The 11998-nt window shown below is 42.0% G+C and overlaps 1 pseudogene; it reads right to left on the bottom strand.

Moving 5' to 3' along the window:
• Positions 1-8840: 8840 nt before the first annotated feature.
• Positions 8841-11778, bottom strand: LOC122494312 (annotated as a pseudogene).
• Positions 11779-11998: the final 220 nt, after the last annotated feature.

An 11998-nucleotide genomic window follows, 5' to 3' on the forward strand; every position in this document is an offset into this window, starting at 1 on the left:
TCTTGATGGACCTTTCAAAAGTGGCAGTGAAATAAACCAGTCACAGAAGGACAAATCCTGCATGGTTTCACTTATACATAAGGGATATCTAACATAGTCAAATTCATAAAAGCAGAGAACAGAATGGTGATTGCCAGAGGCTGCAGACAAGGGGAAATGGGGAGATGTTCAATGACTATAAAATTTGAATTAAGCAAGATGAGTAAGTTCTAGATATCTGTTGTACAACACAATGTCTATAGGTAATAATACAATATTATGCACTTCAAAATTTGTTGAGAGAGTAGATCTCATGTTAAATTTTCATACCACAAATCAAAAACAAAAACAAAAATAAACCCACAAAAGGACAAAAGGACACTTTGGAGGTATTGGATATGCCTATTCCCTTCATTGTGGTGGTGGTAACATAGATGTTTGCATATTTACAAACTCATCAAATTGTGCATATTAAATATGTGTGGCTCTTTGTAAAACAATTATACCTCAATATAGCCTTTTTAAATAATTTTTATACATATATTTTTCTTTTTTTTTTCAATATATGAAACTTATTGTCAAATTGGTTTCCATACAACACCCAGTGCCCTCCTCAATACCCATCACCCACCCTCCCCTCCCTCCCACCCCCCATCAACCCTCAGTTTGTTCTCAGTTTTTAAGAGTCTCTTATGCTTTGGCTCTCTCCCACTCTAACCTCTTTTTTTTTTTCCTTCCCCTCCTCCATGGGTTTCTGTTAAGTTTCTCAGGATCCACATAAGAGTGAAAACATATGGTATCTGTCTTTCTCTGTATGGCTTATTTCACTTAGCATCACACTCTCCAGTTCCATCCATGTTGCTACAAAAGGCCATATTTCGTTCTTTCTCATTGCCATGTAGTACTCCATTGTGTATATAAACCATAAATTTCTTTATCCATTCATCAGTTGATGGACATTTAGGCTCTTTCCATAATTTGGCTAGTGAGAGTGCTGAATATAGCCTTTTTTTTTTAAACAGAGAGTGAAAGAGAGAGCACAAGAGTGAGGGATAGAGAAGGAGAGAGAGAATCTTAAGCAAACTCCATGCCCAGTATGGAGCCCATTGTGAGGCTTAATCTCACGACCTTCAGATCATGACCTGAGCTGAAATCAAGAGTCAGTTGCTTAACTGACTGAGCCACCCAGGTGCCCCAAAGTTATTTTTTTTTAATTTTTAAATTTTTTAAGTTTATTTATTTATTTATTTATTTAGAAAGAGAGACAGAGACAGAGAGAGACAGAGAGAGAATGGGAGAGGGGCAGAGAGAGAGGGAGAAAGAGAGAATCCCAAGCATGCTCCACACTGTCAGCATAGAACCCAATGGAGGACTCACACTCATGAAACATGAGATCATGACCTGAGCCAAAATCAGGAGTCAGACACTAAACCTACTGAGTCACCCAGTCACCCATCCAAAAGCTGTTTTTCTTTTTCTTTTTTTGATTTTTGTTAATTTGTTTATTTTGTTTATTTATTTTTGGCGTGTCCAATATTTTATTTATTTATTTACTTATTTATCCTTATATTAAATATAATTTATTGTCAGATTGGTTTCTATACAATGCTTATCCCAACAGATGCCTTCCTCAATGCCCATTATCCACTTTCCCCTCTCCCCTACCCCCCATCAACCCTCAATTTTTTCTCAGTATTTAAGTCTCTTATGGTTTGCCTCCCTCCCTCTCTGTAACTTTTCCCCCCTCCCCCTCCCCCATGGTTCTCTGTTAAGTTTCTCAAGATCCACATATGAGTGAAAACATATGGTAACTGTCTTTCTCTGCCTGACTTGTTTCACTTAGCATAATACCATCCAGTTCCATCTATGTTGCTGCAAATGGCCAGATTTCATTCTTTTTCATTGCCAGGTAGTATTCCATTGTATATATAAACCACATCTTCTTTATCCATTCATCAGTTGATGGACATTTAGGCTCTTTCCATAATTTGGCTATTGTTGAAAGTGCTGCTATAAACATAGGGGTACCAGCTGCTCTGGAAAACAGTATGCAGGTTCCTCAAAAAATTAAAAATAGATCTACCCTATGACCCAGCAATAGCACTGCTAGGAATTTACCCAAGGGATACAGGAGTGCTGATGCATAGGGCCAAAGCTGTTTTTCAAAACAAGTAATCTCAGTAAGACATTGTCCCTGCACCACATCTGGGAGAATTCTCAGTCTGAAGCAATGTTCCCTTCTGCTGCTCACACTGTTCCATGTGAGCCATCCTAAGATTTTCAGTCTTTTTTTTTTTTTTTATGAGAAGAGGCTTTCCTTACACCCTGAGTGTCAGGAGTTCATAACTCTGACACTCTGGAAGAAATGCTAAGTGAATGCTAACTGTAAGTTAAGTGTAAAGGGACAGGTGTTACCTCTACCGAAGACAGTGGGGAGCCCAGAACAAAAGGGACAGAGAGCCAGAAGAATGCCCCAGGCCACTTGGATAATTCAAGGGTTTTCTCAGGCTTTGCTTTTACCTGAGCCAGGAACCAACGTTTCTTCCATTACTAATGCACTTAAACAGTTATGAAGACACAAGGGAAGGAAAGGGTCTTGTAATTTGCTTCAGGGTCAAGCTGTTTGCTCGGGTCCCTGGTTGTGGCATCTGGGTGAATCCTTTCTGTTTCCTTCAGTTGTTGGGATAGACTCCTGGCCTGGATGTGGATGGATGTGGCTCAAATAAATGTATTTCAGTCAATTAAGGCAAAAACAGTGGATGTCTTCAGGACATAGATCTGAGCCTACCGGTCACAAGATGCAAACTCTTAGCCATGGATGGTTAATAAGTTGGGATAATGTGGTCATATTGCCAAGGAAACCTGTTGGAGGTCACTTTTGGAAAGCTGCCTGCGGCTTAGGCTTGGGTGAGAAGGTTGTTGCTTCTGGCTTTCTTGGCAATGGGCAGAGCTCTGAGCACTTACTATGTGTCAGGCATTGGTTAAGCAATAGGAAGTAGGTACTCTTACTGCAAACTAGGCTGAGTGATTTGTCTCAGGAAATGGAGGAGGCAGGATTGGAACTCAGCTCTGTATATTTTCCAAGCCTATGCTGCTAAGTACAGCCCCAGGAGAACTCAGTTCTGGCTGGGATTCCCTGACTCTTGAATCAGAAGGAACCTCAAAGAAAATTTGGTTTTTGTTATGTGGGTCCCTTTGAGAGGCAGCCTGGCACCATGTGTGGGGTCTGGAGCCAAGCTGGTGGTGTGGAAGTCCTGACTGTGCCAGCTGAGGATTCCTGGGTCTGAGTGTGGCGGCATAAAGCCCAAATGGGCTGGCACAGAGGCCATAAGCTATTTTATTTACTCTAGTGTGGTAGATTTCAGTCAAGCAGATCTGACTTGCAGGTACCTGCTGAGTGACGTGGGGCAGGTGTCTCCACATCCAGCCATCATCTGTAACATAGGTCTACTGATACAGCCCTGCCTCAGAGGGGATGAAAATTAAACTAGTCTATTCTTATCAAGTACTTAGAAAAAAATCTGGTGCCCAAACCTGTCAACATTACTTATCATATGGAAATATATGAATTCCCTAGTTTTCCAATTTTGGAACAGCTTAAAAGTCATTCCTTAAGCTTAGTTGACATGTCCAGCTTGATTGTGTAAGGGGCTTCTTGTTGGAGAGGGTTGGAGTGTGGTCAGAGGGAAGCTACAGACAAATGGTAGCCTTGCAGCCATGCAGTCAGCTCACACAGGAGACTGGGCTTCCAGAGTGTTCCTCCTGCTTCTGAGCCATGCCTGAGACTCAGGAGGCTGTGGTGGGGCTCTAACCCCACTCCCCAAACTGTGGGAAGCACCTATGACATTTCCCAGGTGCTGTCAGGATGCCTATGCCTTGCTGCTTCTTCCTGCCCAGCCAGCCTGAGGCTCTTTCTGCTTTTCTTTCTGTCTTTGATGATCTAAACTTTGGGGACCTGGGACCAGCTGAGTATCTGACTTCAGCCCCTACTTTGCTCTCCGTTTCACTGTTCTTTTTTTTTAATTTAAAAAAATTTTTTTAATGTTTGTTTATTTTTGAGAGAGACAGACAGTGTGAGTGGGGGAGAGGCAGAGTGAAAAGGAGACAGAATCTGGAGCAGCCTCCAGGCTCTGAGCAAGCTATCAACACAGAGCCTGACACAGGGCTCGAACTCACAAACCGGGAGATCATCTGAACTGAAGTCAGATGCTTAACCAACTGAGCCACCCAGGCGCCCCTTAATTTTTTTTTAATCTTTACTTATTTTTGAGAGAGAGAGAGAGAGAGAAAGAGACAGAGTGTGAGCAGGGGAGGAACAGAGGGAGAGGAAGACACTGAATCCAAAGCAGGTTCCAGGCTCTGAGCTGCCAGCACAGAGCCTGTTGTGGGGCTCGAGCCCACAACTGCAAGTTCATGACCTGAGCCCAAGTCAATTGCTCAACTGCCTGAGCCATCTAGTTGCCCCTTAGTTTCACTGTTCTTATATGAAGTCATTCTGTTACTGATTATGACAATAATTTTTTAAATAATAATTCAATGATGTTAACAACTAGCCCATATTGAAAATGTTCAGTAAGTCGGGCACCATGCTACATAGTCTGTGTCTTATCTCAGGCGACTCCCCCAAAAATACTGGTGATATTGTAATCCCCACTTTCCAGATGAGGAAATGGACTCAGAGAAGAAACTTGCCCCAGATCACATGTGAGATTCAAACCCAAGTCCTTTGGACTGTGTGGTAGCTCTTAGCCACTATACTTAGCTACTTGGGGTTAGAAATTTGGAGACAGTCTTGCAGTGGGGAGTGAAGTGAGAGGTCAGGGTGGATTGAGGGGAAGTCAGGTACATGTTACTTATTCTTAATTTGAGGATGCTTTGATGGGCACCAGTGACAAAGGTCCCTGGGCAGTTTTGTTGACCTAGCAGGTCCTGTCACTAATGCTTTGCTAACTACTGAGACCCCTGGATCAAGTCAGGGCCTAACCAGCATCCAGCAAGTCAGCCAGGCATCTGGACCTGTGGTGCTTGGGAGAAGAGATGGGACAGACAGGCCTGGGTTTAGTCTGAAGCATGTACCATCTCCACCCAGGAAGAGACCCTGAAATCCAGATGGGCTGCCTCCCTCCAAGTGTGCAAACTCCCCACCCAAATTCTACAGGAAGGGACCTTTCAAGACATTTGCTCCATTTCTTTAGTTATAGACTCTGTGACCCAAGAAAAGGAAGGAACTTACCATTACTCGGCACAAGAGAGCTGAGGCCACCATTTATTGAGTGCTTCCTATATGCAAGACCTTTGCTCTGTGTTCTCCCTCCTTCTCTCATTTAACCCCTGCCATAGTGCTAAGTGGTTTTCCCCAGAACCTGGCATCATGACATCCAGATTAGGGTGGTTCACACCGTACCTCAGTGACTCCCTAACAACTGCTGCTTAAGGGCATGGGGCTGCTCCACCCCCACCTAAGAGGAGACCCTGCTTAACCAACATTCCTTGTCCATCAGAGGCAGCTGGCCACCCTTCCTTCCGGTGTCTACTCCAGCCACACTGGCTGGCTCCCAGGGCCTTGAACAGACCAATATCTGTCTTTCCTCAGGGATTTCACACACGTGTCCCCCTCTGGAAAGCTCTCCTCACCATGCACATCCCTCTCCTCCTGCCTTGCCTGTCCATCTCCTGCACATCCTCAGGTCTCAGCTTACATGTCTTGCTCAAATAAATTTTTTCTAACCTCTCCTCCTCAAATGGGATCATTTTGTTTCTTCATAGCACATATTCCAATTTGAGAATTTAATTTTATTTGTGGGTCTATTTGCTGAACTCCTCCCCTCTGCTGAATGATGAAGTAATGGAGGTTAGTGGAATGGCTATTTTGTCCACTATAGAACACTTCTCACCAGCACAGTGTCGGGCACAAAGCAGAGCTCACCAGACATTTGTTGGATGATGGATGGTCAGAATGGGCTGAACATGAGTCACTTAAAAGTCATCCATCTCTACCACTAGTTTTTGGAGTTCAGACTTTAAATACAAAAGTTATGGAAGAAAACTGCTGAACTTTCTAAAATATTGATCAAAGTAGCTAGAAATCAAAATCAGATTTGGGGGGGTCTAAATGGTACATTGACTTGTAGCTGTCAAAGGCTATCAGGGATGCAGAACTTGATGCGAGAGAATGTGAGTGACAGCTCAATGAGAAACAGGAAAACTGGGGCTGCCTCCAAGTTTGAGATCATCTTCGGGGGAAAAAAGTTGTGCTTCTAAGTTGTGTTAATTGGTAGAAAACTCAATCTGCGAACAAGATTTGAAGGGCAGGGCACACCATTTTTTTTTGCTGGGTGAAGGGACAGTTGTGTAAGTTTGCAGGGATACAGCTACACTGGACCATCGGGAGCTGTTGGCAAGCTCCTGCACAATGGAAAGCTGTGTAGTGCAGCCATTAGCTCCGTTATGATCCTCATTTATGATTTTATTTACTTAATAATTCAGTCTTTTGTGTCATGAATTTTTGAGAGAGACATTCAATTAGGAATTATGACTGCAGTTTAGAGAAATATATCTCCTTATTGGTGAGGTGGGTGCCAACTTTCTTTTATGGGTGCACCTGGATGCATTCCAGAACATTTGGAAGAAACAAATTTTAGCACTTCTCCCTTTCTCCCTCAAAGCTTGGGAGTTGTGCCAGTTAGAAAAACCTTCCTGTGTCCTCTCAGTTCTAGGTGTAGTGTTACATTGGTAGCAGGCAGAAAGGGCAAGGGTGCTCTGGTGACATCTCCCAACTAGTTCACCTGGACAGATATTTCCTAAAATCCTACCACATCCAACTTCTTCCTTGGGCCACATGCAGGTGTGAAGTTTTCTCCATTTAATGAGTCTTTCTCCCAAATGACACTCTCATTCTGATGTTTGCTTCTAACACTTCCCATCTCATCAGACTCAGAGTTCATCCTAAACTTTCCCACAGGAATACTCACAACCTCCTCCAAAACCCCCAATTTTCCATCTGGAATGTGTTACATTAGTGTTCCTTGGTTATAATTAATGGGAATGTACTCTGTCTAACAAGCAGAAAAAGAATTTGTTAGTGACACATTGTCATTGAAAAGCTGAAGACATAGGTCGAGAAGGTGAAAAAGTAAGGCACTGAGGTGGCAAGAAAGCTGGACCATCTCTCCAGTCAAGGCAAATGAGCACCAACTTTTGTATCACTCAGCTTAACATGGAAGATTGAGGGGAGAACATCTGATTGGCTAAGCCTAAGAAGCAGGAGCCAGGGCACTTTTATTGACAGTCCCATCAGACTGTGTACAATGGGAGAGGTGGTTTCCCTCAAACAGAATAGGATGTAATTGTCTAAAGAAGAAGGAACACATCTAGGAAGGCAGACAAAGTCAACACAAGTCTGGTAAAATTGGGAGGGATTTGGACACTAGGCCACCCAAAGAGTGGCTGGAGGACTTGAAGCCCATTAGCCTAGAGACAAGAAGATTTGGTATTGGAATTCAGATTTTAATTCTTGAAGAGTGCTTGAAAAAAATATTTTTTCTCCTTTCTTATAATACTGTCTTGGAGGTAGGGTTATTATCCCCATTTTATTGATGAGGAGACTAATAATCACAAAAATTGAGTAGTTCGCACAAAGTCACATTATAAGAGGGCAAAGCTGGTTCAAACCCATTTTTTTTTGACTCTCAAACCCATGTTGAATGCTTCTTTTTGACTCATTGAGGACAGGTTAAAAGGAGTGGATAGAATAGATAGAAAAATCAGGCAAAACTTGGGTAAATATCAGGGAGAACTTCTCTTGTGTTGTTATTGTTTTAAACAGAGTTTTCTAGCAGTGTTCTTTAGAAATAGGGATCTTACTGGGATGGATAATTGCCATTTTTGTTTCTCAGTTCTATCCTTTCCTTCTTTTGGTAATCATGGGCCAGTTTTACTTTGCAGATGTCTTCAGGAATCTCCTTGCTGGGTGGGCATTTGAGTTTGTATCCCTCATGGGGGTTTACAGTAGCTAATGTTTTTAAGCACTTATTTTCCAGGCACTACTTCTGAGTTTTTTCATCAGTTAACTCATATAATACTTGCACCATTTTTATGATATAGAAACAATTTTTATTCCACTTTTACAGAGGAGGAACCTGAGACAGAACATGTCCAAAGTTACACATGCGGTACACAATAGAGCTGGAATCTGAACCAGGTAGTCTGCTTCTGAGTCTGCATTATCTCAGTTATGGTGGCACAACTTAAAATGACAGGTAAGCCAATCCACCCTTGTATCCAACATTTTGGAAGAGCAGAGAGGTCACACGCCAGCATAAAATGGCATGTAAGCAACTAGAAGATGGAGCGGATGTTTGAGGAGAGGAGGTATGAGAGAGAAGCACAGCTTTGGACACTGGCCACCCAGTGCCAGGCCCCATGTGGCCCAGCTGTCCTCTGTTTCCTGTCCTTGGCCAGTCATATCCTTCCCAGTTCCCCATTACCTGAGCTAGTTTGAATGAACCTGTTTCTCATCTCTGCTTTCCCTACTGACAACTCTTCCACAATGTACACTTCTGCCCAGGGGAATCAACAGTGTCTTCTCTGTACTCAAGTCTAGAGCAAACCAGCAAGAGGGTAGGAAACAAGGCACCCAAAGATTCCTGGAAACTCCACAAGGGAGAATCATAGAATGTTTTAAGCATCTTTGACTGTGAAACAGCTCTCAAAATATCCCCTTGGCAATGGCATTTTTGTTTGGTGAAAATTTACAGGTACTTACCATGTTTTTGAAAAATCAAGGCCTTGCTTCTACCCATACCCTTGGTAGAGAAAGCAAGGTAGAGAAATACTAGGATGTATTTGTGAGCACATTTTGTTTATCCCCTGGGGCCCTGGGATCCAAAGGGATTTGGGGGTGGCTCTGTCACAGAAGGAAGTTCTCTGGGGTTCTTGTTGCTTTTACCTTTTTTGGAAACCTGTGAAATAATAAGAAATGAATACAGGCATACTTTGGAGATATTGTGGGTTCAGTTCCAGACACCACAATTAAGTAAATATCACGATAAAGTAAGCCAAATGAATTTTTTGGTTTCCCAGCTCACATAAAAGTTACATTTACACTATATAGTAGCCTATTAAGTGTGCAATAGCATTATGTCTAAAATAACAATATATATTCTTGAATTCAAGAATACTTTATATAAAGCACTTATATAACTCAACACCAAAAAATCAATCTGATTAAAAAATGGGCAAAGGATATGAATAGACATTTTTCCAAAGAAGGCATGCAGATGGCCAACAGACACATGAGAAGATGCTCAACATCACTAATCACCAGGGAAATGATCATAAAAACCACAATGACATATCACCTTACACCTGTCAGAATGGCTAAACTAAAAGAGACAAGAAATAAAAAGTGTTGACAAGAATGTAGAGAAAAAGGAACACTTGTGCTCTATTGGTGAGAATGTAAATTGGTGAAATCACTGGGGAGAACAGTATGGAGGTTCGTCAATAATAAAAATTAGAAATACTATATGATCCAAAAATTTCACTACTGGGTATTTACCCAAAGAAAATAAAAACACTTTCAGCAAGTTGTAATTATTTTTCTGGTAGATTTTGCCTCGGTGTTGATGGCTGCTGACTGATCAGTGTGGTGGCTACTGAAGGTTGAGGTGACTGTGATAACTTCTTAAAAGAAGACAAGAATGAAGTTTGCCACATTGTTTAACTCTTCCTTTCACAAATGATTTCTCTGTAACCTGTGATGCTGATTGGTAGCATTTTACCCACAGTAGAACTTCTTTCAGAGTTGGAGTCAATTCTCTCAAACTCTGGTGCTGCTTTATCAACTAAGTTTATGTAGTATTCTGAATCCTCTGTTGTCATTTCAACAATCAATATTCACAGGATCTTTGCCAGGAGTAGATGCTATCTCAAGAAACTACTTTCTTGCTCATTTAAGAAGCAACTCCTCATCCATTAAAGATTGATCATGAAATTTCAGTGATTCAGTCCCACCTCTGAACTCCACTTCTTTGTTCTTTAATGTTTATTCTTGAGAAAGAGAGAGAGAAAGAGAGACAGAGTGTGAGTGGGTGAGGGTCAGAGAGAGAGAGAGAGAGAGAGGGAGACACAGAATCCAAAGCAGGCTCCAGGCTCTGAGCTGTCAGCACAGAGCCTGACGTGGGGCTCAAACTCACAAACCGCATGAGATCATGGCCTGAGCCGAAGTCAGACGCTTAACCGACTAAGCCACCCAGGTGACCCTGAGCTCCACTTCTGATTCTAGTTCTCTCGCTGTTTCCACCACATCTGCAGATACTTCCTCCCCTGAAGTCTTGAACCCCTCAAAGTTATCTGTGAGGGTTGGAATCAACTGCTTCCAAACACCTGTTAATGTTGATATTTTGACCTCTTCCCATGAATCATGAATGCTCTTGATGGCACTTAGAATGGTGAATCTTTTCCAGAAGGTTTTCAACATACTTTGCCCAGACCCATCAGAGGAATCACTATGGCATCTATAGCCTTAAGAAATGTATTTCTTTTTTTTTTTAACATTTATTTATTATTGAGAGACAGAGAGACACAGAGTATGAGCAAGGGAGGGACAGAAAGAGTAGGAGAGACACAGAATCTGAAGCAGGCACCAGGCTCTGAGCTGTCAGCAGAGAACCTGATGTGGGGCTCGAGCTCACAAACCGTGAGATCATGACCTGAGCTGAAGTTGGACGCTTGACTGAGCCACCCAGGTGCCCCTGTATTCCTTAAATAATAAGGCTTGGAAGTTGAAATTACTCTTTGATCCATGGGCTGCAGAACGGATGTTATGTTAGCAGACATGAAAACAACATTAATTTCATTGTCCGTCTCCACCAAAGCTCTTGGATGACCAGATGCATGGTCAAAAAGCAGTTATATTTGAAAAGGAATCCTTTTTTCTGAGCATCAGTTCTCAACAGAGGGCTTAAAATATTCAGTAAACCATGTTGTAAACAGATGTGCTGTCATCCAGGCTTTGTTGCTCCATTTATACCGTACAGGCAGAGTAGATTCAGCATAATTCTTAAGGTCCCTAGGATTTTTGAAATGATAAATGAGCACTGACTTCAACTTATAGTCACCAGCTGCATTAGCTTCTAACAAGAGAGTCAGCCTGTCCTTGAAGCTTTAAAGCCAGGCATTGACTTATCCTCTCTAGCTATGAAAGTTCTAGATGGCATCTTTTTCCAATAGAAGGCTGTTTTGTCTACATTGAAAACCTGTTGTTTACTGTACCCACCTTCATTAATTATCTTAGATCTTCTGGACAACTTGCTGCAGCTTCTATATTAGCACTTGCTGCTTCACCTTGTCCTTTGATATTATGGAGATGGCCTCTTTCCTTAAACCATATGAACCAGCCTCTTCTAGCTTCTAACATTTCTTTTGCAGCTTCCTCACCTCTCTCAGCCTTCACAGAATTGAAGAGAGTCAGGGTTTTGTTCTGGATTAGGCTTTGGCTTCAGCAAATGTTGTAACTTGTTTGATCTTCTATCCAGACCAAGAAAACTTACCTCATATCAGCAATACAGCTGTTTCTCTTTCTGATCATTCATGCGTCCACTGGGGTAGCACTTTTCATTTCCTCCAAGAACTTTTCCTTTGCATTCATTTACAATTTGGCTAACTGGACAAGAGGCCCAGGTGTCAGCCTGTCTTGGCTTTAGACACACCTCCCTCACTAAGCTTAATCATTTTTAATTTTAGACTTAAAGTGAGAGACATGTGACCTTTCCTTTCATTTGAACACTTAGATGCCATTGTAGGGTTATTAAATTGGCCTAATTTCAATGATATTGTGTTTGGGAACAGGGAGCCCCAGGGACAGGGAGAGATACAGGAATGGTCAGCTGGTAGATCAGTCAGAACACACACAAAATTCATTGCTTAAATTCATGGTCTTACATGGTTGCCCCAAAACAATTACAATAGTAACATCAAAGATCACTGACCACAGATCACCATAGCAAATATAATAACA

The sequence above is a fragment of the Prionailurus bengalensis genome, chromosome E2, assembly GCF_016509475.1.
Source record: "Prionailurus bengalensis isolate Pbe53 chromosome E2, Fcat_Pben_1.1_paternal_pri, whole genome shotgun sequence".
In the NCBI taxonomy this organism is placed as follows: domain Eukaryota; kingdom Metazoa; phylum Chordata; class Mammalia; order Carnivora; family Felidae; genus Prionailurus; species Prionailurus bengalensis.